This window comes from Adiantum capillus-veneris, chromosome 9 (genome assembly GCF_014529385.1).
Source record: "Adiantum capillus-veneris isolate H3 chromosome 9, ASM1452938v2, whole genome shotgun sequence".
NCBI classification, from domain to species: Eukaryota; Viridiplantae; Streptophyta; class Polypodiopsida; order Polypodiales; family Pteridaceae; genus Adiantum; species Adiantum capillus-veneris.
Genome location: NC_140939.1, coordinates 109306239 through 109333851, shown reverse-complemented (window position 1 = coordinate 109333851; position 27613 = coordinate 109306239). Strand labels below are relative to the sequence as shown.

Below are 27613 nucleotides of genomic sequence, written 5' to 3'. Positions count from 1 at the left end.
GCTTGCATGAGATGAAAACAATGTATACATTCCTGCACGTACGAGTGACTTCTATTCCCTTACGTTAACAAGATTTATCAAAAAAATAAATAAACACACTTTCTCTCTCTCTCTCTCTTAGCTTTCACTTCTATGTTCTTTTTACTAATATATACTCTTTTTCAATATATACCACTTCCGATTATGTAGGCTGACGAAGCACTCTAGTTCACTTTTTACGTGGCGAATAAGCTCTTGCCATATCAGCGTGGCCATGCAATGCCCTCTCTCATGGGTAAAGTTAATAGCCTGGTGTACGTAAAAACGTGACAGAATCATAAGCCCGTGTAGGGCCTAAGGCTCTGCGTGCTCTCTCTCTCTCTCTCTCTCTCTCTCTTCGTCTTCTCTCCAGCACTCAAATGGAAGGCCTCTCTGTTGCAGCAGTTCATCCTTGACCGACTGTCTGAAGCGGTGCGCATGCAGTTCGCTACGGCACGTGCGCGTGTCATGTTGACTCACTTGATTGCAAGCAGCTTCGCCAAGGTATAAGTTTTACCGGTCGCGCACACTCGAATGCATGCACAAACACATGCATGATTTCTTTCACAAGCCTTGTAAAGCCTGTCATAATTTTTACTAAACGTAAATGTGGACGTACCCAACAGGTTTTTGTATCTCCGAGAATTTAAGGTCTTTTGGCCCAAGACTCGAATGCAGCATACGATATTAACAGGTGGTGAGGAACCTCTTTGCCTGTTGTGCTAAATTTCCACTGTTTGTAACAAAGTCTTTGTATGGACGCACGTGCATTTGCGTTACATGTACATTGCTTGTGTGTAAGAGAGTCAGTCACCTATGAAAGAAAACTTGCAAGCCGGTCATCCACAAGACAGTATAACCATCAGTTTTATCATGGGTATAACCTCATTGCAAACCCAGAAGAAGAAGTAACCCTCCATTTATGAGGATGGTGACAAAGGGATCACATAGCGTTGGCGATGTCCCGACCTTGACCCCACGGAAACTTGAACAAAAGCTTGATGTGACCCATAGGCCCCTTGGGCTCAAATCTTCTTTGAGGGAGGTCTCAGTGACGAGCTAACCATTTCACTTGTCCAACCATGTTGAATGGCTATATAAGGGTGTTATTCAAACTAAATGAGGACAGGGTTTGTCTGGGTTTAGGTTTTGGATGGGGTTTAAAGCCTCATGATATACTTGGAGGGCCCTTGTGAATGGGCACTTTACTCTGGTGCCACGCACGTGGCGGTGTTCTAGTGCATACGCACAAGTAGTCTGGGGGTTGTTGGTTGAAAATTGATTCTCTAGACTCAAAAAGGTTGCATGCACGTAAATGTATTATTAAGTTTATGATGCAAAGGCTCATACTTGCATTTAGTGTAATCCTAGCGCTTACCTACAAATTCTGATATTTACCTCTGCATTTTAAGCTTGAAGGTGAGAAAGGATCTAAATTTGGAGATACTTAGTATAAAAACCATCTAATGTAGTCACTTTACCTCTAAAGATTCTCTTATAGAGATTTTTCAAGAGTTAAGAAAAAACCCTACTCTGAGTATAGAGAGAGAGAGAGAGAGAGAGAGAGAGAGAGAGAGAGAGAAAATACACAAATGGATGCATGAATTCTTTTTTAGGTCTAAACATAGATGTATAGCCCTGTCATGATTTGTGCTGAAATAAACACAACAGGTTTTTGCATCTCTAAGAATTGATGGTCTGTATATACCAAGATGCTGCTGTCAAATCCAATATTATTATATTTGGCCCAATACTCAAATGCCGATATGCATATTAACAGGTGAGAAACCTTTCCTCACTCAAGATTGGCTATTGTGACTAAATATTCAACTTTTATGTAATCAAAGTCTCATCATTGTAATAAGGGATCATTGAATAATTTGTGTGGGCATACATGCATGTGCGTTGTGTGTATATTGTTCGTGTGAGAGAAAGAATCCAACAGTCACCTAAATGTGGGTTTAGTGTAATCCAGATGTTTATCTATTAATTTTGAAATTTATTTCCATAATTTTTAATCGAATGAGAGAAAACCTAGAAGTTTAGAGATTTAGTGCATAAACCTTCAAATGCAATCACTTGAAAAATAAAATATTCCTCATACAGGTTTTTCAAGACTTTTGAAAAAAGTTGTATCTTCAGCATCGTCGAGGGGAATTTAAGTTAAGAGAGAATGAAAGAAAGATTTTATGAAAGTCTGCGAAAGGTCAAACTTTGCCTATTGAGACAAGTCAATGTACATATGTGATATATCCTTTGTCACTCTAGAATAGGAACAATTGAATTGAAATCAAAGACTATAGTTAAAGCTAATTGATAAATTGGTGATTTTGGTGACCATGATGATGGATTGGATCTCTCTGTCATCGAATCTCTAGTATAAACCTCCCTAGCACGCATTGGTCTATTGACCCTATGGGAGTGGTGCACTACAAGAGGTTGTGTGCTCTTGTGACGCTGTTAGCGACGGAAATACACTGGGTTTTTATAACCCCCGGCGTCGCTAAAACCGTCGCTATGAGAGCGTCGCTATATAGCGACGCTCATAGCGACGGTCATAGCGACGGTTATAGCGACGTTTACACAGAAGTCTATAGCGACGCTTATAGCGACGCTCCAGAGCCATAAATAGCGACGGTTATAGCGACGCCCGAGAGAATTTTTTTTTGGTGACATGGCAGGGCATTCAATGCCCTGCCACCCATCAACCATATTGTACTTGATTCACTTTTTAAAAAAAGTGCAAGGGTAGATAATAGACCCAAAATAGTCACCCACAAGACGCATTGTTTGCAAAATTGACAAGCGTAAAATTGACAATTGTACACATCATAGGCAAAATGAATTGATTGACAAATGTAATAATGACAATTGTACAACATCATAGGCATAAAGAATTGATTGGCAAAATGAACTGCGGTGACAAATATAATAATATACATGGTTCAAAAAGACGTATAAAATCCGTCTCATGATACATAAGCTATGAGAAACCCTAAACTAATGCTATCTAGCTATGGCTAAACTGACGTCGTCTAGTCAGACATCTCATCGCGTCCAAGCGGCGTATCTGTCGGATTCTGCAAAAAAAGACAATAAGACAGCTTTCAGTAAGTATAAACATATAACGACATTTATAAAACAATACAAAAAATAGAAAAGAGTAAACCCTAATACTAACCATGTCGCCGCGAGAACTGAGAATGTCCATCATGGCGTTTAAGCCCTTCCTGCCTGTGTACTCGCGCTCGTACGGTGTGGGATCACGTCCTGTCATCAACCACTGTCAAAACATACAAAGATTTCATTATGTTGGAATTAAAAAACTCATAAACCCTAAACTATCGAACATAAAGAGCAATGCGAAAACACTTACAAAATCGGCCTCAAATGATGCCCATCCACCGCTCCCCAAGTGGTGCGAGCTCCCTGCCTCTACTCGCGCTCTGGCTGCATCCTTTTGTTGCTTCCACTTGTCGGGATTCTCGCGTGCTGCTTTCTTCGCATTCTTCCAATCTTCTTTGGCTAGCCAATCTGGCCTGTTCCACCCATGCTTGATTGCTTTTTGCACTTCGGAACGCTTGTGTTTGCAGTATTCGCGCATTCGAATCTTCATCAGGTCTTCATTGAAGCGCTGATCCCGTGTTGGAACGAGAAACTCATCATGAAGTATGCTGATGACTCTGGCTTTTAAATCACTTGGTACTTCACTCCATTTGTTTAGTATGTAGTGTCTAAACAGCTGAGAGCAAAGACCACACATGCGCGAGATCACCTTCTTGCCGTCATCATCCATGATGATGCCGCCGCTGAAGTCGACGGAGTAAGGCAAGCCCTCTGGCCGGTGACGCGTGAACCTGGGTGTCCCGGCAGGGGTCTCTAGCGGCGTGTCGATGGGGGTACGGACGTCAGGTGTCTCCACCGGCGTCTGGGCCCCGAAGCGAGGAGTGTCGAGTGGGGTGGCTCCTGGCGGAGTAGGTAGAGGTGTGTAGCTGCTAGGAACAGTCAGCCGCGCAAAACCTGGCGTAGATGGCGATGCTGTGGCTGGTGTGGGGGCGGGCAAAGAAGGGGAGGGTAAAGAGCCTCGTCGAACACGAGGCGGTGTGGAGGCATCGGCGGCGGAATCCCCACAACAACCGCCACCGCCACCACTAGAGCGCCGGTGTCTAGACGAGTGTGAAGATCGTCTCGTCGACACCGAAGCTTCGGAGCGCGCCGAATGCTCCGAAAGAGAGGGAGATGCGGATGGAGTAGGAACGCGCGATGATGCGCCAGAGCGATGACGCTCCACGTACCATTGTCTCTGTTGCGGTGACAAAGAAGAAAGAAACTCCTCATCATCTATACCTGCATTAAACACACGAATATTTAAACTTAATATTGAATGAATAGAGTAGACAATGACGCAAAGACCATTAAATACAATGACGTAATGATGCATATAAATACAATGACGCAATGAATTGAGTGATAGAAGAGGCAAGTCGAAAACTCAGAATTTTCAATCAAAAGATGTGAGCGCGAGTAGAAAAGAGCGTTATACACCATGGAAGGTACTTAGAGAGCCAGAGCTTTTACAACACGGAGCAAAATTGTTCAAATACAATATTTGTGGCTTTAAGAGATCTCTCTCTCATCCTCGCATAACTCAGCATAACTTCCTATATCTATATAGAGCTCTCCGTTTAAACACACATCCTCTGTTTCATTTTGTAGCTCCTCTGCATGCACCCCATATAGAGTAGTAGCATCTTGATGCTCGTCTGGCACCACCGCAGCGGCTTCTGATTGAGCATCTTCTCTGATCTCCTCCATTGATGCCGTTGTAATTGGCACATGGTAGCCTTCATACGTCCTTGCACTACGAGGGGCTACCTCTATGACGTACCACCAGTTTGATGTAGACTTTGTAGGATGAAATATTACCTGCCAGAGCCGCATAACTTACATGAGAGCTTTCAAGCACATAACTTGTAAAAGGGGGATGTTAACTATTTACATACTTACTTGTTCACAATGCTCGGGTAGTACGAAAGTGTCTCTTAGGTCAGTCCATTTCTTAGTGGAATCCACCTCAAGAAAACCAGACTCTCCTCTACGCACAGTAGCGTTGCGACCCTCCATGATTATCTTGAACCATTGCACGTCGAACAAGTCGACAAAAAATCCTCTGTAATCGATCCTCAAAATCTCTTGTAGCGTGCCGAAGTAAGTGAGTTCCGCCACCACAGGATCTGCATCAGAGGAACGTCGTCGACTAGACTGTTTAAATTTTGCCATGATTCCACAATCTTGAGTAAAACGCTTTTTGTCGATCCGTTCCACCCTAAAATGTCGACCTTTACACCATGCTGCTGTGTATGACTTATACTACAACGAACAAAGATTATGAGTGGCCGTTCAAACGTTTAGAAATAAAGTCACTAGCTAGTCGTACATTGCAAACTTACCTTGGTCGCGCAACCCCGAGAGTACTCCCACTCTTCCTCAGTCACTTCGTCACCGCATTGTTGTGCGCTTTTCAATTGGTTGTGCAACCATCTTAAGCTCATGAATGTTGGTAGGCTCTCCAGACCCGTCGGATAGTGCATCGGTGGTCGTCTTCCCCGTCTCCACTCGATTCGTGCCCTTTGTCGCTCTTGCTTTGCATCCTCATATTGTGAAATCCACTTTTGCATCACTGGATTGTGAAGCATGCAAAATCGGTTGATTTTAGCCTCTAGATCTTCCGTCATCTTCTTCTCAACACCGAGATTGCACATGACAATCCCAGATATGCGCTCATCATCTATGGTTCGCCATAGCGTGTCCCGGGCTTTATCAAATCCGTCTAGCCACTCTCTAATGTACACTAGGGACTCTGATACCAACCAACCTTCTGCCATGCTACACTCCGGACGTGCCTTTTGATGCACATATCCCTTGAGCGTTTTCATGAACGTTCTAAGAAGAACATCCATCTGGAATGAACTGTGCCAGCTATTTCCACCTCATCAACTATGTGAACAAGAAGATGCACCTGAATGGTTAGCATGGTAGTAGGGAAATGTTTCTCAAACATGCACACAAGCTCCGCAGCATTTAGTTTGGCGAATGGTATGGAGTCTACGTTGATCTCCTTTTGTGAGATCCATTGCACTAGCTTTGCAAGTTTGTAGATTGTGTTACGGATGTCGAGAGACAAACATCCCTCAATGGCAATCGATAAAATAAACTGTAAAGTATGTGCAGCAATGATATTAAAGTCCACATTTTACGCAATGATATTAAAGTCCACTATGAACGTACCTGACACATTTTATGCCAATCGTGTGACTTCAAACCGGTAAGCTTTCCTTCTTTAGTAAAACACGTTCGGAGCGAGTGCATTACGCCAGTGGGGGTCCGCAAAGATCGAATGGTCTCTTTTACTTTGCGTTCTTGGGCTCCTGTGAAAATCCATGGTGCTTTAGGGAGTTTTATCGATCCATCAAACGCTGTTTGCGGCCAATATTGCTCCATACGATCCACATTTCTAAGGTCAACTCTGGCTCCCAAAGTATCTTTCTTGCCGGTCAGATTGTCCCATAGTAGATTACCCACATTCTTGAATATGTGCATTGGATCGAGCAAGTGATTGATCATGAGTCGGGGCCAGTATGGTAACTCGTACCATAGAGATAGTCTCTTCATCCCTGGAGGCAATCCGTCATCGCACATCTCCTTCTGCTCTAACCATGCTTGTGCAGACATCCTTGGTGGCTCTCTTCCCAAAAAGCCGTCGCGTAACACATGATTCTCTGGAAGATACGCTTGATGACCTTCGTAGATTTGCTTCTTCAGTGAGGGCGCCCTATGTGCATTCAGTCTAGGTCCACATGTGACACATGCTCTGTATCTGCTTGTTTGAAGCCCTGCATGTATACACATGATAATAGATCAACTATGGGAAAAAACAAGATTTACAGTGTCTGAGTTAGGAGTGTCAATAGATCACCTGAGCATTCTGTTAGCCCGGGATAGTCATGCATGGTCCACATTAGAATGCCTCTGATCAAAGCATTCCGTCGTCCTGTGTGTCGGCTCATATCCACCACCTCTATGCCAATCCACAATTGTTGTAGCTCTTCCAATAGTGGACGAAGATACACATCCATATTCTCCACTTTATATCGCCCTGGCACAATCAAGCTTAGCCATAGGTGCCCCTTCTTCGTAGTCAACCACGGGGGAATGTTGTAGTTGACGATGACAACGGGCCATACACTGTAAGATGTTGATCTTTGACCAAATGGATTTACGCCATCCATAGCCAGGCTTAAGCGCAAATTTCGAGCTTCCCTGGCAAAATCCGACCATGTTCCATCTATATGTTTCCAGGCTGCGCAATTTGCAGGAATTCGTAGCACACCATCCGAAGATTTATTCTCCTCATGCCATGATGCTAGGGCGGCCATGGACTTACATTCGAAGAAATGCTTGATGCGAGGAAGCAGAGGAAAATGTCGCAAAACCTTTTGTGGAATTTTTGTCCCGTGGAGATCTACTCGATATCTTTCGGAATCACATTTCGGACACTTCTCCATGTCTATGTATTCCCCTCTGAAAAGAATGCAGTCATTAGGACAAGCGTGGATAGAATTGTAATCCATCCCCAAGTTTCGCAAAATCTTTCTTGCTTCATCTCGGGAATCTGGCATCACATTGTTAGCTGGTAGTATGTGCTCTTTAAGCAATCTACACAACATAAAAATACGATACAGTCGTGTAAAAATCTATCAGATCATTATACATTTAGAGTTTTATTAAAGTAAACTAATTGTAATAGATCACCTGAAAAGCGCTGTGACGCTAGTGTCACTCCATCCAAACTTTGCTTGCTTGTTGAGAAGAACCAGGAGTGCTTTCAATCTAGACATACGTGCTCCATTATACAATGGCGTATCGGCTTCACTTTTCATATCATCATAGATAAGCCTTTCTGAATCCATGATCGTCTCGATCATTTCATCAATCTCGGGCTCAAACATTGCCTCGTTGGGAATGTGCTCTGCATGATCATCCCCCGAGCTGTCAGAGGCTACATCTTGTGGCCTCACATATGCTGCTTGACCAAAGCGCCTGCGAACACGTCTATTGGGTTGCAAGATTGCTGCTTGTTGGCCAGCGTCAGAGTCCGACGAGTTATAATTGGCAACAACTCGATCTATAATAGATGGATCGAACTCGCCAAATTCGCGAACGTGCTGCAAAGAAACACGTCTTGTCCGTCGCACAGCATGCTTGCATTGATTACAAGGACATAAGACCCTCGTTGAGAGATAGGTGTTTCGGTTGGACGGTCCCACATCCTCGTCACTACTCATAATGAGGATAAAAATCTTATAACCTGGACAACAAATTTAATATTCTATTGGCATTCTTCGTCTTATCTCTCTCTCTCTCTCTCTCTCTCTCTCTCTCTCTACCTCACATTCTCTAGTCATGTCCAATCCCCGCACACCTCGGTCTAGAGGTGCACGGAGATCAGAACCACCGGGTTATAATCTCGTCTTTATTGGTCAATACCTATATTTGTGGATACAAGAAATCTACAGATCCACGTCTACATGATACTGCATGTAGTGGACAAAACCCCTTTGCCTCTTCTCTAGCTGTAGCACTTCACAACATCTTAACATCTTTTCACAGTAGATCTTTTCACTGTTCGTCTAACTCTAAACCCTAAACCGTAAGTAATTCTTGCGTGGACTCGATCTAACATAAATAAGCGTAAATCTAAATAAACGTAAATCTAACTAAAAATAAACCTAAATCTAATTTAACGTAAGTCTACATCTAACCTAATCTTTAACGTCTTTTGGGATAGTTTCCTACGACGTTAAAACTCTCTTCTTCTTGTGTGTGTGTGGGTAAACCTAAATAAACCTAAGTCTAATCTAATATAATATAAATCTAAATCTAACGTAAATTATGTTATATTAAAAACAAAGAACTAAACTAACAGGGATTATAAGAACCTTAAAACTGATTTAACACATAATTTTTCACATAACTCGGCAAGAGTTGGCATTCTCATCACTAAAGATGTGAGAGTTAACTTCCGGCGGTGACGCTGCCTCATCTCCATCCACATTTGACGACAGCAATTGGCCCTTTGGACCGTTCTTGCTCTTGTTACTAACTTTGAAGTTGCTGTTGAATGACTAGAGGTTGTCTAGATGGTCATTGTCGGGGATGTAGTGACTCTTGCCGCCCTGAAGATCCACCTTCTTCCCTATCTTCTGAAGACATTTCACCAGTACTTTTGGATCGACGGAGCCCACCTTTGGTGAAGGCAACAATACCCTATATTCCATTGAGGGCTTTCTTCACCCGCTTCATGCAGGCATCGCAGTCTATGGAGACCTAAATCTAATCTAATATAACGTAAATCTAAATCTAGCGTAAATAAACGTAAATCTAACTAAAAATAAACCTAAATCTAATCTAATTTAACTTAAATAAACCTAAATCTAATTTAACGTAAGTCTACATCTAACCTAATCTTTAACGTCTTTTAGGATAGTTTCCTACGATGTTATAACTCTCTTCTTCTTGTGTGTGTGCGCGTGTGTGGATGTGTGTGCCAATAAAAAGAGATAAATGGTATAACCTTTCTATCACCCATGCCAAGTATGATAGATTGGTTATGCCATTTCCCTCTTGAATAATAGGTCTTGAGTTCAACTCCTCGTCGGTTAGATCTTTAGGTCTTTTAATTTTAATTAGTTTCCTACGACATTAAATTAGTTTCTCTCTCTTTCTCTCTCAATGTGTGCGTTTTTTTTGTTTATGCATGTTTTCTCTCTCTTTTTCTCTCTCAATGTGTGCGTTTTTTGTTTATGCATGTTCTCTCTCTCTTTTCCTCTCTCAATGTGTGCGTTTTTTGTTTATGCATGCTCTCTCTCTCTTTTCCTCTCTCAATGTGTGTGTGCATTCTTTGTTTATGTATGTGTGTGCGTTTTGTTTATGTTTGTACTCTTTCTCTCTCTCTCTCTCTCTCTCTCTCTCTCTCTCTCTCTCAAAAACACTGTGTGTGTGTGTGTGTGAGAGAGAGAGAGAGAGGGAGAGAAAGAGGGGAAGGGAACATGAGAGTGAGGAGAGGGAAGGAGCATACCTGGCTCTCCTTCCTCTCCTCGTGTGTGTGTGTGTGTGTGTGTGTGTGTGGAGAAGAAAGAGAGAGAGAGAGAGAGAGAGAGAGAGAGGGAGAGCGTTATCTGCTCCTTGCTTGAGGGCGCCGAAAAACTCAGATCTGAGATCTGAGTTTTTGGGCGCTCTCTGTTATTTTTTTTAGCCTAGCCGGCGTCGCTATGAGCGTTGCAAATTTACTTGTAAATTTGCGACGCTCATAGCGACGCCGGGAATTTTTTTTTTTGAGAGTCGCTGTGTGAGCGTCGCTAATATGAATAGCCTCTTGTAGTGGTGCTCTCTAAAGGGTAGGGTATCATACCAAGGTCTTCTAGCCCCTACCTTAGCCAACAATCAAGAAGCCTCAAAAGCTCCATATGATGAGCGGTCACGTGCTGGGCGGTCGTGGTATCTCGTTGAATCTCTCCAGAAGGCATATAATCTGAAATAGAGCCTCCACCATCATGGGTGGTGCAAGCTCCTGCACAACTCGGCTTGAACAATATTATGAGATATTGAAGGTTTGTTGTATATCCTACGTGCCGTCATGAGCATGTGTGGTCATTGTACTAGTGTCCATGAATGTGCGGCCAAGCCTTGTGCCCATATAACTGCTCTGTACATTGTTGGACGGGAAGAGACTCACACACCCATGAAGTGCATGCAAACACTACCTAGATCAACATAATGTCAATCGAGGACACAAATGACACGATAGGCACACGGAGGAAATCTCTTGAGCTTGTCAGGCTGAGATCATCCTACACATACAACACTCAGGAAGGCCAACTAAACCACAATCAAGAACCTCACTGCCCTCAACTACACCACCTAGCCACATACACACATACGGAAGGTAACTCACCTAATCATGCCAGATTCGTAGGAAACTTAAGGAACACCATCCCCTCACTAGGATACACCTGTCCCTAAGCTTCTGCACTCAAAACCCTCACTCTAAACCCGTCTGCGGAAAACGCGTAGGATGACAGAGCAGAATTTTGAAAGTGTCCGAAACTGAAATTTATGAGTACCTATGCGTAGCTTATGTCGCCACGATTCTATAGACTACTAGCACGCAGAAAAACAGACATCGTTTGATACACTTACGGCCACAAATAGCTCGTAGATGCGTCGGCGTGTGCGCTTCGTCTCGCGTGGAATGCTTGGCGTGGTCGCGTAGCTCTCCTCGAGCCTACAACAATGGTGCAGTCGGATCTCCAATGTGTTGAGCGAGCAGGGCGTAGCAAGAGGATGAAGCTCACACTCACTCTCTTTCTCTCTCACACACAGTAGACGGAAGCGCTCAAACTTTGATTATGAAAAAGTCTCCTTTACAAAATGACCTAGGTACCTTATATACTAAGGCTACCTTAGGTTTAACCAAAAATGGGGTTGAAAGGGTCAAATGGCTTTGTATTTACAATCTGGAAGTGCCATTGCACCCCGGCTTCTGAAACTAGAATAACTACTCATTACAAATGACGTTTATATCCATAATCCGCAGCATTTCATAACTCGCAAAAGATAAGACTTTGGTACGAAACTTGAGTTATGTTGTGTTGTTGACCCAGCGGTCAACATACATCAGTTTTTTCGTACGTCAACCATACGTCGGACTCAGACAGGTACAGAAGTACGGATCGAACCCCCCGAGTATTCCATACGTCGCATTTCATATGGCACTAAAAACAGACTACATATGACAATTAAAAGAATACAAAGGGACCCAAAACCATAGATTGCAACGAAACACCATAGAAATTTTAGAATCTAGGCAAAGAACAAAATGATGCGGCCAAAACATGGAGCCTTAGGCAAAAATTGAAGCCTAAGAAAATAAACCCTGAAAAACCCAATCATACATCAATCGGACTCGGACGCGTCTGGGATTATGGTTCTCCAATCGGACGCGCTGGAAAAAACTATGCCGTACATCAATACGAGTGACACGACTGTCAAAAAGCCACCCCTTCGTTCGGGGCTCTTGGAAGTGTGCATGGTGCATCCTCTCTCTAACATAGCCAATGCAACATAGCTTGGTCTCAACTTGGCCCTAACAACTAATCCCATATTGAAACGTGTGCTGGTTGGAGAAAAAATGACCCCAAGATATACATATGAAGTGACCCCTTCTACAAGACTGACTGCAACTTGCAAGAGTGAATGTAGCTCGACTCCATCCATATCTCGAAGGGGATCCAATAACCGCTTTCTGCGTGCAAGGGGCGCAACAGCCATCCACTAGAAACGAATATCTCTAGTCAAAAGATGCAACTTGAAGGCTGTCTAGGTGTGATCCCATTACAAGATGCAGAAGCCAGTGCTTACGACAAAGGCACTAGTAGTTCTGTTGATGCAGTTGAGGTGGCGGCATGAAGCTTGCGAGAAATCTAGCCCTTTTTTGGATACAGCCAGATTCCATATGTTTAGTTCAATTGATGTCTCCGCCACCACCCCGTGCTGCCAACCTTTCTTCTCAAGCCATGGTGGCCCTCCAATCCGCAACACCCCAGCCAACCCCTCTGTCCAGACAACCCTCAAATTTTTGCCGATGTAATGGATCTTAGGCTATGGTCACGCGAGGCTCAGTTTCAGTTATTTGCACTAGTTACTAAGCCTCGTTTCTGGTCATGCGCAAATAACTAAGTCTGCTTAGTACAACTATGTATGCCATGGCCAACTATGCCAATTTCGGCATAGTTGCAAACTGCGAACGGGAATGCTTTTAATGCGCGACCACCAAGCAGAGTTACTCCAGCTTTGCCTCAGAAGCGCCAAAGCGTAGATTAGCTTCTCACTAGTGGCAATTGTTACTTGCACATTTCCCATGCATTTTGTCAAGTTGGAAATACCTCAGGTTCAGCTTAGGATGATCCTTAAAGATCTAAATGTTTTAAATGATCAAAAGCACATTGTGTTGTGAAGGACGAGTGGATTGGTAGGCCAAAAGCATGTTCAAAGCAGCAAGCATTAGCACAGCTTGTAGTGACTTTGGTGGACCATATTGCTCACTTTATTATTGGTGATGCTTGTGGAAATTTCTCCTAGGCATGGAGTAGCTTAAGCCTTAAATACTCTTTTTTAACCTCAATTACATACCATGATTAAGTCACTATGTCTGCTTTCAGGAGAAACGGCTCTATTAGTAGAGGGCTTGGGTGTTCAACTTTGCAAGAATACATTCTTCAGCCTTTTAACTACACTTCCAATCCTGGTGATCTCTTTTGTGTCTTCTCATCATCAATCTCGTGCCTACAAGTGATGTTGTCTTTGCTACAGTGTTGGTCTTGAGTGTTGTTGTCTACGTGATCTTCTTTGTTGAAGGGGTTGGCCCCATTCCCAACATGCTTTGTGTACCTGGCAGCTATGTGGATAACAAATATCTTGGTGACAGAGCTGTTCCCTATACAGTATACTAGATTCGTCACTTGGCATTGCACCAAAGTTTGCGTTTTTTGCATTCTCCTGCTTTAGTCATTTGGGGATTGTGCTGTTTATTTGCTTCATAACACTCATTTGTTCAATAGCACTCAAGGGGTCTTTTGGGATTACTTGCTTAACACTATATTTACTTGGTGAGCCAAAGGCTCTTTTGGCAGTATCTGAACGCAGAAGCCACCACGTGGCATTAGATTTAAATTAAAAAAAAAAAGACATTGCTGTGATGAAAAGCTCCAAAAAAAAACTCCGCCGTGAAAAGCTACCAAGTGAATAAAATAAACAAAGCATTGTGCGTTGCTCAATTGCTCTCAGAAGCAGTTCGATCTTTTTTTTTTTTTTTTTTTCAAAATTGTGAGTGAATTATATTAATGAACCCAAAAAATTACAATGTCTTGTCATGCTCGTGTTGAGCCATGACATCTCAGAAGCAGCTCGATCTTCTCCACAAGCAGTTCGCAGCTTCCCCAGAAGCAGCTCGGAGCTTCGTCTGCAGGTTTGTCTCTGGCCACTCTTTGCACAAGAGAGAGAGAAGAAGAAGAAGAACAGAATTTTAATGTTGTAGGAAACTATCCAAGAGACCTTAAAGATCTATCGGACGAGGAGAGTTGAGCTCAAGACGTGTTATTCAATAGGGAAATGGCATGTGAGAGAGAGAGAGAGAGAGAGAGAGAGAGAGAGCTATGACGCTAGTAGCATCTTTTGTTGCTCCTCCTTTCGACCAAAGCCATCATCGCAGCACGTTACAATTTCCGCGCACACAGCTAAATGTTTGTGTGAAAACGTTTCCAGCAAGTGCACTGTGGGTAAAGAATCCTTGACTTCCCGTGAGTAATTACTACTCACATGAGTAATTGCTACAGGAGGCTAGTACTGCAGGAAGATGACAAGCATTGCTGGACGTGGGTCTGCAGATTAACCTTCTCTTTCCATGCTTTTCTTCTGTGCTCCAGAATAGCTCGCATTTACCCTGCGCTTAAGCAGCTTATTAGGAGGCTAATTAGCAGCTGATTAATGCTCCAAGTATAGCTCATGCAGACTCAACAATCCTGTGCCCTCGGCCATCCTTCAATGTTCATGGAAATGATACGTAGCAGGTCCCTATGCCTAATTCACACCACACAAAGAGATTTGATGCTGGAGAAGCCGAAGAACACAAACTGCGGAGTAATGGCATTTCTTGACACAGGCATACCAATATGTCAACACCTATTAGCCTCCAACAGCAGTTCACTGCTTGCCATTCAACAACTGGGTGAGATAGCAGAAACTTTACAGACAATATGGCCAATATTGCGGCCTGTAAAGAGCTTCTCTTGCTAAACCGCGTGTAGGCGGCAACCAATGCGGGCGCAGTTGAGATTAGCAACAACAGTATACTGCAGCGTTGCTCTTTAGCAGCTGCATACGAAGGAGGGAATGTTGTGGATTTGAACGCACAGCAATTACTGCTTCGGAGCTCCCTTCTTGCCAATAACCACGATTCGGTGGCGGATCCTATGAGCAAATGTCTATGTGCAGAGCAGCTATCAGATCAAGTTCAGATGGCTGCAGATGGCAGACATCAGTTTGGTATTGTAGCCAACACAAACCCGCATTTTCCCTTGGAGGAAAGCTACTCCAGGGCGGGCAGTAAAAATCTATTCACATCTTCTCAAAGGTCTTTTGTGCAGCAGGCCGTCGAGACTCGAGGTAGAAACTCCATATAGCAGCTATAGTATGCCGAACAGGCCGAGTGCAATTATCGCCAACAGCAACTTAACATTCCATAGCACAGGGCATACTGCTATTAATATATTGTCCGAGTGCGGAACCAATTTCAGCGTCAAGAGGATTGAAAGAGTTTGCCTATTATTGAATGCATTTTGCGACCTCAAGATTCAGAAATTATTTTATTTAGTTTTACACTCAATATATCACACATGTTGGGTGCCAAGCCCCCTCTTGTGCAATACATTCCTCATGATGCTGCATCTTATCTCGGTTTTCTTGTAGAGATGAGTCAGCTTTCTTTGCATCTCTTACTGGCTTAGCATATAAGGGCATGGTCACACGAGGCATAGTTATCCGTAATGGATAATTATGCTGACTAAGGAAATTTATATTAAAAAATTTAGTCGTTGAACGTTTGCGTGGTCACGCAAGAGCTGCCGGTACTCGTAGCACTGCCAGCTGGAGGTTGCAGGGCAGCGACTGGCTGGTGACCCGGTAGAATTTGATAACACCTAAGCGCAGGCATAAATCTGCACGCTGTTGCATGCCCTACGTGGCGAGCACATTAGCGGGCTGGAACCTAGAATGTACACGGGGCCATACTCATGAGCTTTAAAAGTACTAAATTGTGCTACTTATACTCAATAATAGATGAGCTACCTTATAACATCCTCATCAAGTGCAATTTCAATCGGAGAGCATGTGGCTACGATGAAGCCGTTACATGATAAATCCTCCTTACTACCAAGCCTCTGAAGAATTGTTGACAAGCCCCCTTGGAGATTTGGGCAAGAAAAACAGCCCAGGCACCAAGTAGATCAGAGAAGGCATCATTCCCCAACTAGCATCATTCGCCAACTGGGGTTGCTTGTAAGAGAGACCAAAAACCATGCAATATGCCAAAAACATTTCTGCTGTACCTAAAAGCTGAGGTAAAGTATTCAATTATCGTATTTCTACCGGAGAAACATAAGAGATGTAAAGAGGAGCTTCAATTCTCCTAGTATTTCGGCCCGAAACTTCAGAGATATAAAGGAGCCACTGTCACTGCTAGTCCAACCCCAGCACCACCTAAAATTCAAGCAACTAAGAGCATGTACACATTGGGAGACCAGAACATGAGTAGAGCACCCAAGCAGTACACTATTGCAGAACTTGATATCATTTTGAGATGTCCAAGCCAGTTTGCTTCTGACCCTGCAAAGGTGGTACTTGAAGCAGCTCCTACAACCGATGCAGCTGCAACAAAACCTTCCAAAACTTAGTCGAACTCTGGCTCAATATACAGTAGAGCACCTGCACATGTTAAAATGAAGGTACATTTTGAGATAAGCTAAAATCTTGCTTGTCTTTCTCGACTGCCACCTTCAAAACAGGCCTTTGGCTGTTAACTGACATGCTTACAGCACCTTCTAGACGGTTGTTTGAACAAACAATTTGAACTGTAGAGTCTACACTGTACAGACATATGAGTCCTTTGTAGACAATGGAATACACCGACAGTCTTACATGAATTGTCATGAGCATGTAACTCCTGTCTTTCCTTAGGCTATCATGAGGTAGCTAAACCCTTTCTTACCGATCAGTAGCTATTTCTGCCCATAGAAGATTTTGTACATGTGTGAAAAACTTGCGAGGAGTGGCTTATGTGCGAGTTTCACCAGACGCCTGCAAAATGCAAAACGAACAAAACAGGGTGATGTAAATGTTCAGCTATCAGGTGGGAATTTTTTTCTCATTTTGCATCTTCAATAAATATATAGAGTAAGAACGTGTTGTTGACTTGAGAGAAATCAGCTTTGCTACAACCAGCCTAGTACACAATAACTGAAGAATAGCATGGGCATTGGACTTTTAAATGCAACTATGATCCCATTGTACTTATCATAATTTGCAACTCTCACCACAATCATGGGGGCTGTGAGGCCAAGCATCTCCAACACGCTGCTTGCTGCCTGCTGCTTTGCGATCCATAGCCAGGTGCCGCTCTTGATTTATCTCGTCTTTAATGTCCACAACACTGCTATCTATCTCACTGGCCCCCAAGGTGAAATGAGAGCTGTTTTCAGTGAAAGCATGAGCTTTGCAAAAGAAGCTAAATGATGCAGAACTCCCAACTCACCTGATCATTGGCATCAACTCCTCCATGACTACCTCAGCCTGCTGTAAGATGCCTGTCACAAAACATGCACACGTGTTCAATGAAAAGCAAGCCTACTTGCTTTGAGCATGTGTTTCTGACTGGACATGAAAGAGCTATAGAAAACCTCAAATAATCCACTACATGGACTATACACGTATAATCTAAGCTACTGAAACTGTCAATGTAAGCATTAATCAAAACTAAGTACTCAACATGACTAGCCTGCCAGCCCGGGCCTACGTGCAGCTCTAGAAACCTAGCTTTCAACAATCACAAAGGGCGAAACTAGACAAACTGATGCAGTTAGACAGACACCATGTAACTAGACATGGTCCAAAAGGAAACAACTCACAAACACACCAAAAACAGTCCTAACAAGCTAGCGCCCCTATAATGAGACAAATAAGTTTTTCACAAGCTGCACACTTGTGCTTGAGGGGCCTTGAAGCACCTTGCATGCGGGGAGATGCAGTTGGTAAAAGAGTGTTGTCACGTTCTGTCTTCTCTTGAAAAGGCAAAGAGTGGTATTTTGATGAAAAGCATTCATCTTACTGAACCATGTAGACAAAGATGGAAATTTTAAATTAGGCACACAATATCCTATTTATAGCGATAGAGAAGTCAGCTTTACGAAAGATGCAGGAAAGCAACAACAAACTTAAACGGAAGCAAAACCCAGAAATGATGTCCTTAAGGCAAGCAGAGACAAACCTTGACGAGTCAGAAGGGGATGCCGAGAGTGCAGGCTTGCTTGTAGCTTGTTGCTGCAAAGCTCCCTCTTCGGCTTCCAGGTGTTCCTCATCTTCAGCATCTGTGTTTGCTACTTGGTAGGCCACTTCTGCCTCACATCATGCTGCTTGTTGGTGGAACCTGCTATTGCTTCCCCATTGACACTCTTTCGAGCTCGAGGTCCCCTTTGCTTCTTCTTCTATGTGCTGTTTTTGTTGCTCTCACTCATGTTGGCCTCTGTGGCAACAACCAAAATGTGCTAACAACAAGACAGTGAGCGAGGATATCAAGTTGCTGCGAGAATGGACTCTGAGATCTCTTGTTGAATGATGTGCAAGATACGCTCCATTTGGAAGATCAATAGAGAGAGATCTTTTAGCCCTATTTGTGCATTATTTCTAAAAACGATAATGCAGTTTCCCATGTCACTTGCAAAAAATGAGAACTTCACAAAGCCCCCCCCCCCGGTGGCAGGCCAAAAAAGTCCGTGTGTTAGAGAGAGAGAAATGAAATGAAATGTTACATTAAAGTCTTCAAAAGGCCAAAATGACCTATGAGACCAAAAAGTTACAATTGGTGAATCTGATACCATGTCTGAAGTACGGAAATTACAAAGTTACGAAGTTACCAAGTTACAAAGAACTAACACTACCACTAACACTAAAACACTAATGAGAAAGGAAATAAGGGGGAAGGGGGGGGGTTGTGGGTTCAGATGAAATCTCTCATCGACCTCCTCCATGGTCAGAACTCTGGTTGGGCATCTTGCATGTTGAGCTAGAGTGATCTGTATCTTCTGTTGCAACCTTCGTCGGTAGTGGGAGACCCCCCGAGGTCGTGGACGTCTGGATCTGCCAAGTTCAGTGGCTCTATCAAGCAGTGTACCTCTAGTATGAGTAGGCTTTGAGATCTGCTGTAATGACTGCTCCGTTGGCTCTCCTCTGTCTGGTGTAAAGAACTCTGTGGTTCGTCTCTGAGACTGTCTTTCCCTTGATGTCCTCAGCAAGCTCTCCCTAAGTCTGCGCAGCTCTAGCAGGAACAATCCGAGACACTTCTGATCCTTGTATCTCATGACTCTAGAAAAAGGTCCGAACTCTTCTTTGAACAGGCAGTGAAAGTGGCCGCGTATCTCATAGTATGCCGTGCAGTGACATGTGTAGTGCAACTTTGTTTCTGGCTCTAAGTTACAAGGTGACATATCCTGGCTCCTGTCGGCACCCCTCGAAATCGGCCAGTCTCGATCTGGAGCTGATGTGAGGATGTGCGTATCTGTCCAATAGCGCATCTTATCCCATGGGATAAGTGTGTATCCATGTATGCTGGGCCCTGACCTAGTCACAAAGCAATCCTCCGTGAGTTGGAGAAGGTGCTCTCTGTAGAAGGACATCTTTGTGCCCAACTCCTGTGTTGGTTGTATCCATGTGCTCCTGGTATTTAGCTGAATCAGATCCTGACGTATGAGCTTGGTGATCTCTGTCCGTGTGAGAGACAAGGAGGGTGCATCCAAGGAGTATTGAAGCGGAAGTAATCTATCCATGTTGAGACCATGCGACTGAAACCATGATGTCATCTGTCCATACCAACATGCTGTATCGCCTTGTAGAGCTAGTTGTCGAGATGACTCCAAGGCAAGCCGAGCGTATCTGTCTCTTGGGGAGATCCCATAGACCGTGCATAAAGGAAGCTGATCTCGTCAGTGCCTCCACCATGAGGGGGGGGGGGGGGGGGGGGCGGCTAGCTCGGCTCGGATAATCTCATGTGGTACTGAGGCCTTAGCCCGAATCATCCGAGCGATCATAGAGACCAGAGGCATATGCATCTGTGTACTCCACAGTCTCTTGACCATACATAAATGTGGGTGCCGACCTCCTGACCCACTGTGGTGTGGTGTTGAACACCATAACCTTGGTTTTCCCCAGATTGACCGACAATCCACTATCATGAGCAAATGTATGCAGAGCATCCAAATGACGTTGCATCCCCTCTAGGGAGTCTGAAATCAGCACAATATCATTAGCATATAGTAACAGTGGAATCCATGTCCCTGCTAGCTGAGCCCCCTTGTCCCCATGCCGCTCTACATAGTCTGAAAACTCATCCACATACATCCCAAAAAGAGTTGGGGATAGGGGGCATCCTTGCTTTACTCCAATAGTGGAGTGGACCTGTCAGACATTCCCTCAGTGGTGCGTACCCGCCCCATCACTGTCCTGTATAGAGCCAGAATACCCCATATCAGCTCTGTAGGCGCACCCATGTCCTGTAGTCTGTGTATAAGTCTGGCTCTCGGCACTGTGTCAAAAGCTTTGCGGAAATCTACAAAGCTTCTTGCCATGGTGTCTACCCTCCTCAATAATAGCTCTTGAGTGTCAGAATCTGGTCAAGAGTGGAGAAACCTCTCCTGAAACCTGCTTGCCTTGGTGCTCTTATTCCCTCTCACTCTGTCCATCTACTCAACTCTTGCTCAAGAACGGATGCATACAACCTAGCTAATGTGTGGCCAACCATGATGGTGCGATAATTCGCGGGAATCATGGGATCTCCTGACTTGAAAATAGGCACAATCGTAGATATACTCCAAGTCTCCGGGAAGCCTTCATACATGGCTCGATTAAACATCATAGCCAGGAGCTCTGCAAGCATATCCCTGGCATGGATGAAGTGCTCTGCTACCAGACCATCATGATCATGTGCTCTCCTTGTCTACATCCTGTCAATGGCTTTCCTTACCCTCTCGGCAGTAAAGAAAGAACATGTCTCTGGGCATGTCTCTAGTGGGTCCGGCAGAGGTGGTTGCCCTGATGCTATGTAGAGAGATGTGGCATATTCCCCCCATGTCTCAGTGGAGGTGACCGCGGGCTGTGGTGAATGCTCGTGGAATAGCCTCCATGCTTCGCCTGAGTCCTGACTTATAAATAGCTGATATAGATCCTGCTCTAGCTGAGATAGATAGGCCCTTTTCTTTCGTCGCACTAGGCGGCGAAAGATAATCCGTGACTGTCTATGTGTGGTAATACCCGTGAGCACTTCCCTCTGTAGTTTGATCCTCGTCTCTCTGCACTCCTCATCATACCAACTGTTTTGGGGCATGTTCCCATATCGTCTCCGTGTGGGCTGGCTGTGGGGGTATGCCGCTGATGCTGCATCATGGAGCGTCTCTGTCAATATCTGAGTGAGTTCATCTAGTGGCCGTCCCGGCTCCTGGGTGCATAGCTGCCTGTATATCTCATCCATATACACAGAATCCGTCTCCCTCATGAAGGTATACCGAGTGTGTGTGGGGACCTCTCCTAATGGAGCTTTGCTGAACTGAAAGGTCAGGGTGAAAGACACGATAGCATGATTAACTGCTACTCCAACTGGCCTAGTGCCCACCATGAAATCCTGAAAGAAAGGAATGAGACCTGGCTGGGCCATAACATAATCCATTGTGCTGGCACCATGTCGGTGTGGAAAGCAAGTAAAACCTCCAGCTGTCGAAAATCTTTGTAGGCCATTCACAATGGCCAATCTGTGTGCGGTTCCCATATCTATCAAGTATCTACCATATTCAGTGTATTCCTCATCTTGTGATAGTCTGGATAGACCCATCTCTGTGACGTCCAGCTCCCTAAGCATCTCTTCGGAAGTATCATAAAATATTGTCTGGTGGTGGGCAGTCCTAGCATTGAAATCCCCTAGTATGATAATGTCACCATCCTTGGAAAACTCCCATATGTCATTATCCAAAATAGCAAAGGGGGATTGTCCTCTAGGTGATGCATATACTGACGTACTAGGAGGAAAGTAACAAATAGCAATGTAGAGGTATCCGCCCGTCTCTGCCTTGAGCCTCACCCACATGTACCTAGCCTGTTCATCCTTGCGTGCTATATATATCATTGGTTGCAGTTCCTCCCTGAATAGAATTGCCACTCCCCCTGAGCCCCATCCTCGATGCTCCGATCTGGTCTCCTGTTTGCAGGCTGTCTCCCATCTGTATCCGCTGACCTGTGGCATGGATTGTCCCGGTGCTTGATGCGTCTCAGAGTAGAAAATGATGTCTCTCCCCGTGAAGCTATCCTCAAAGGCCCCTACATCAAGACGGAGTGACCCATTACAATTCCAGGTTGCCATCCATAGGTCTCGCACCGTCATGCGGGGCGTCGCTCCAATATCACCACCTTTCCATCCTTGTAAAAAGCAATCTTCCCCTTTTCCCTTGCTGCTCTTATTTCCGGCATTACTTCTTGCATATGAGCAATCTGCGAGAGGGTGAGGTCATCTCCAAGAAAGATGCCCGTTTTCTTTAGAGTCGCTCTCTTCTTCAAGAAGTCCTTCGCTTCCATGGAGGGGAATTGGAGAATGAGTTCCCTTTCCTTCGAGGTTTCTCTGTTGCTCCCACTTTTCTTAGTGCTCACTCTCCAAGCCCTCGTATGCGTCTGCTCGTTGACCCCCACCAGAGTCATGAGTTCTTTCACCTCTTTATCTACATTATCTTGGTCTCTGAGGCCACATATCCTTAGGTGTAAGGCCCGCACACGTCTCCTTTGCTCCTCTTCTAGTGTCAAGTTGATGATGGTTGGTGTGGGGGTGGGAGTTATTTCCTTGCCTTTCTCTTTCTTGACAATCTCGATCCATTTTTCGGCCTTTTCTGCTTTTTGCTGGGTCTTTGTGATGACATCTACCCATGAGGTCCTCTCATTTCTTTTTGTGGCTCCCCACCTTCTTTGATGGCCTGTACTTGTTCCTTAATCGTGTTAAGCTCTTCAATGACAGAGGGTTGAAGTTCTCCCTCTTCGAGGACATTCTGCGATCGCACCTCTGCAAGCTCTTTCTTGAGTAGTGCATCTTGGGCCTTCACGCGATCTTCGAGTGTACGTATCGTGCTTTCCTGTGCTGCCACGCGTGCGTCGAGTCCGTTAATAGTACCTAAGAGGTGGCGGTTGATCTTGCTGATGGACTCGCTCAGTTCTTCTTTGCATTTTTGGATGGCATCCTCCACCGGGTCATCCTTGCTATTCGGCTTTCTCATGATTGAGAGGCCGCGACAGGAAAGGGAGAGGGGGTACCGGAGTGAGGGAGAGGTTCCCCCCCCCCCCCCCCCCCCCCCCCCTCCTCTCCTCTCTCTACGTGTGCAAGATCTTTCTCTCTCTACGCTTGCAGGGTTTTTTTTTCCCTCTCTCTACGCGTGCAAATCTATTCTCTCTCTACGCTCTCAGATTTCCTCTCTCTACGCATTCTCTCTCTACGCTTCAAATCCCCTTTCTCTCTCTATGCCTAAACTTCCTTCTCTCTCTACGCTAGAAAAAAATCCATCCACTCTCTCTATGCTAGAACCTCCTCCTCTCTCTACGCTTGGGAAAATTCCAAAAAGGTCCATTCTCTCTCGGGGGGGGAGGGGGGGAGGGTCAGGGTTGCAAGAAAATAAGGCACAGGGACGGGAGCAGAGAGCGCACAAGGGCGGGTGCAGAGTAGCCACGAGCAAGGGCGGCAGGAGCACGTGCCAACAGGCCGGCAGTGCGTGAGGGGGGGGGGGGGGGGGGGTGTGTAGAGCGCGCGCGAGCAAGGGCGGGTGGAGAGAGAGAGAGAGAGAGAGAGAGAGAGAGAGAGAGAGAGAGAGAGAGAGAGAGAGAGAGAGAGAGAGAGAGAGAGAGAGAGAGAGAGAGAGAGAGACCTATGAGACCAAACTGATACAAAACTAGTGTGAAAGTAAATGTGAAAAAACTAAATACAAAGTATTAAATAAACTTCTTAGGAGCATTCTGGGTGTCTCGCTAGAATGCTTCTAATCCTTTGTTGTAGTCTCCTCCGGTGAAGTGTGCTTTTGCATCTTGGTCGTGGTCGTCTCGATTTCTTAAGCTCAATCGCTCTGTCAATTAGGGTGCCTTTGGTATGAATGTGGGTACTCCTTTGTGTTGGCTGCTGGCCTCTTGCTTCCCCTTCCACTCCTGCTTCTCTCGATCCAAAGAAGTCTGTGATCTGCCTCTGAGGCCGTAGTGCTCTTTCTCTTCTCATTAGATTATCCCTATGCCGATGTAGTTCCAGTAGGTACAAGCCTAAGCATCTTTGATCTTGGTATTGCATGATTCTATCTAGAGGTCCAAAGCCTTCTTTAAAGAGGCAATGAAAACGCCCACGCATCTCATAGTATACTGTGCAATGGCATATATAGTGTAATTCTGTCTCCGGCTCCATTCTGCATAACTTGCAAATTTTGCTCTCAGGTGGGATTCCCCTAAATCTGCCAAATTCAATTTCCAAATGGTGTGAGGATGTACGAATCGGACCAATAGCACATCTCAAACCATGAGACAGGTGGGTATCCATGTAACTCGGGCGAATCACAAATCCATCTTCAGATAGTTGTAGGAAGTTTTCTTTGTAGTCGGCCATCTTCGTGCCCAATTCTTGTGTAGGGTCTCTACCCATGTCCTCTTAGTATCCAACTGTATAAGATCCTGTCGGATGATTTTATTAATCTCCGTTCGTGTAATTGCCAGTGATGGAGCCTCAAGAGAGTATTGGAAGGGGGGTAATCTTTCCATACTGAACCCGTGTCTCTGAAACCACGAGGACAATTGCGCATACCAGCATGATGTATCCCCTTTCATTGCCAATTGTTGAGAGGATTCGAGGGCCAGTCTAGTATATCGGCCATTATTTGTATCCCACAAACCATGTATAAAGGACACTGATCTGGTAAGAGCTTCAATTTCTATCGGAGGGGCCGCTAGTTCCGCTCGGGTAATCACGTGTGGTACGGAGGCCTTGGCTCTAATCATTCGGGAAATCATAGATACCAAAGGTCTCTCCATTGACTTCCAATTATCCTGATCCACAGATGGTCCCCAAATCTGGACCCCATAAAGCATAGCCGAAGCCACCACAGTATCAAAGAGCCAAAGTTTTGTTTGTGGTTCCTGAAACTGCACTTGTGAACACATCCTCTCCAACGCTCCCAGGGCTGCAGAGGCTCTGGATAATCTAGCATCCGCTGCTTTCTTAAGAGTAAACTTCGGTCCTGCAAATACCACCCCAAGGTATGTGTATGCATTTGTGTACTCTACTGTATCCTGGCCATATGCAAATGTAGGTGCCGATCTCCTAACCCACTGCGGTGTGGTGTTAAACACCATAACTTTGGTTTTACCCAAGTTTACCGACAGTCCACTGTCCTCCGCGAATTTATGTAATGCATCTAGCTGCCTTTGCATTCCATCTGGTGATTCTGCTATCAATACAATATCATCTGCATACAACAACAAAGGGATCCATGACCCTGCAAGTTGAGAACCTCTGTCACCTTCTCTATCAATGTAATCTGATACCTCATCTATGTACATACCAAATAAAGTAGGGGACAGTGGGCATCCCTGCTTTACTCCAACGGTGGAGTGAACAATGTCGGAATCCCCTTCTGGAGTACGTACATAACCAGTTACTGACCCGTATAAGGCCACGATCCCCCAAATAATCTCTTTGGGGACCCCTAACTCTTGCATCCTGCGCATCAATCTGGCCCTTGGCACTGTATCAAAAGCTTTTCGAAAATCCACAAAGCAACAATACATCCTTCTCCCGTTTGCTCTTCCTTCCTCAATAATGGCTTTGAGCGTAAGAATATGATCTAAAGTGGAATAACCCCTTCTGAATCCAGCTTGTCCTGTTGCCCTTATGCCCTCATTCTTTGCCCATCTACTCAATTTTTGTTCAAGAATGGATGCGTACAATCGGGTCAAAGTGTGACCTACCATAATGGTACGGTAGTTCCCGGGTATCATAGGATCTTCTGACTTGAAAATAGGTATGATAGTAGATAATTTCCAAGATTCAGGTAATCCTTCACACATGACCCGATTAAACAGACGAGCAAGGACTTCTGAAAGTAGATCCCTGGCATGGATCAGATGTTCTGCTACTAAACCATCATGATCATATGCTCTTCTTGTCTTCATCTTATCAATGGCTTTTTCCACCATTTCCGTAGTAAAGAAAGTACTAGTAGTAGGGCATGGCTCTAGCGGATCTGGTAATGGAGGCTGTCCAGATACCATATATAATGATGTTACATATTGATCCTAGATCTCAGGAGAAGTAATCGTCAGAGGCGGTGAGTGCTGGTGAGTGCTCGTGAAATAAGCGCCAGGCCTCATGTGAGTCCTGACTCAAGAAGAGCTGATATAAATCCTTCTCCAGTTTGGCTAAGAATGCCCTTTTCTTGCGACGTACTATACGCCGAAGAGCAATCCGAGACTGCTTATATGTGATGATCCCAAGCGTAAGCTCTTTCTGGACCTGGGTTCTCGTCTCTCTGCATTCCTCGTCATACCAACTATTTTGAGGCATGTTCCTAGATCCTCTCTTCTGATCAGGTTGAGTATGTGGGTATGCCTCTTGTGCTACTCCATGTAATATCTCTGTTAATTGAGAAGTAATCTCCTCTACAGTATATATTGGCTCGGCTGTCCACATCCTATTATAGATCTTTTCCATATAGACTGAATCAGTTTCTGGCGTGAGTATATCTTGTGTGTTTTCTTCCTTTGTACTTGAGAGGCATTGTATTGGAAGGAGATTGATAAGGTCAATAGAGCATGATCCACTGCAATCCCAACCGGTCTGATGGGTGAGCTTGCAAATTTGCGATTCTGATGCAGGTCACTAGACCATGATCGCCTCTACCCCTCTTTTGTTGGTGTCCAGATTAGCATGTTAGCCTACACAAGGTATAGCCCACGTGAGATTGTGGGAAGACGATTGTTGATGTTATCTCTCCCTACTTCTGTGTTGTTGCTAAAATAGACCAAACTCGGATAAACACTTAGGGCCCCTGGATGGCAGGCCGCAAGAGCGGAAAAAAAACCCCACCTAGCTTTCGAGAAAGTTAGTGTAAAGTGAAAATTAACTCTCTTTTCTTTTTTCCTTTGTAAAAAGGAATGAGGTATGGTTCTAAAATTGATTCTTCCAAACACTCAGTTAGAATCATTGCATATGCCTCAAATCAACTGTTATTTGTATGTTTTGGTAGTGAAAAGCTATTGCATGTAGTGTACAATTCTCAAAAGTATTTCTACGTTGTTAAATTGAAGGGGCAAGGAGGATACCAAGGCTAGAAAATTCTAATTTCATGGCACAAAGATGTCTTACTTGCGAAGCTCGCTGCTGTCGTACGCTCCCACCCCCGCCATTGCTAGCGCTCCCCCCTCTCCTCCTCTCATCCCCTTTGCCCTGGCGCGAGCGCTTCTGTTGCCTGCTCTGTGCGCAACTGCCCTCAACGCGCAGCCCTCCCACCTCAGCCTCACGCCCCCTCCTGTCTCAGCCTCGTGCCCCCTCTTTCCGCCCCTTTCTCCCGCCTTATCCTCCCTACGCGTCACGCTCTTAGCTCGCAGGTAGGTTGTGTTTTTCAGCCTGGGGCAAGGTTCGGGATCTTCTTCAAGC

The 27613-nt window shown here is 44.8% G+C and overlaps 1 long non-coding RNA gene and 1 pseudogene across 1 annotated transcript in view; one reads left to right on the top strand and one right to left on the bottom strand.

The window, feature by feature from the left end:
- The first annotated feature begins 281 nt into the window (after nucleotides 1-281).
- LOC147450960 (uncharacterized) overlaps nucleotides 282-27613 on the top strand; it is a 61141-nt gene continuing 33809 nt past the window's right edge. Inside the window, exons 1-3 of the long non-coding RNA XR_015189177.1 lie at nucleotides 282-522; nucleotides 645-712; nucleotides 1690-1798. This is a non-coding gene — a long non-coding RNA (uncharacterized LOC147450960). The remainder of the gene's footprint in view (nucleotides 523-644; nucleotides 713-1689; nucleotides 1799-27613) is intronic.
- LOC147450961 (uncharacterized) lies at nucleotides 15517-18428 on the bottom strand (annotated as a pseudogene).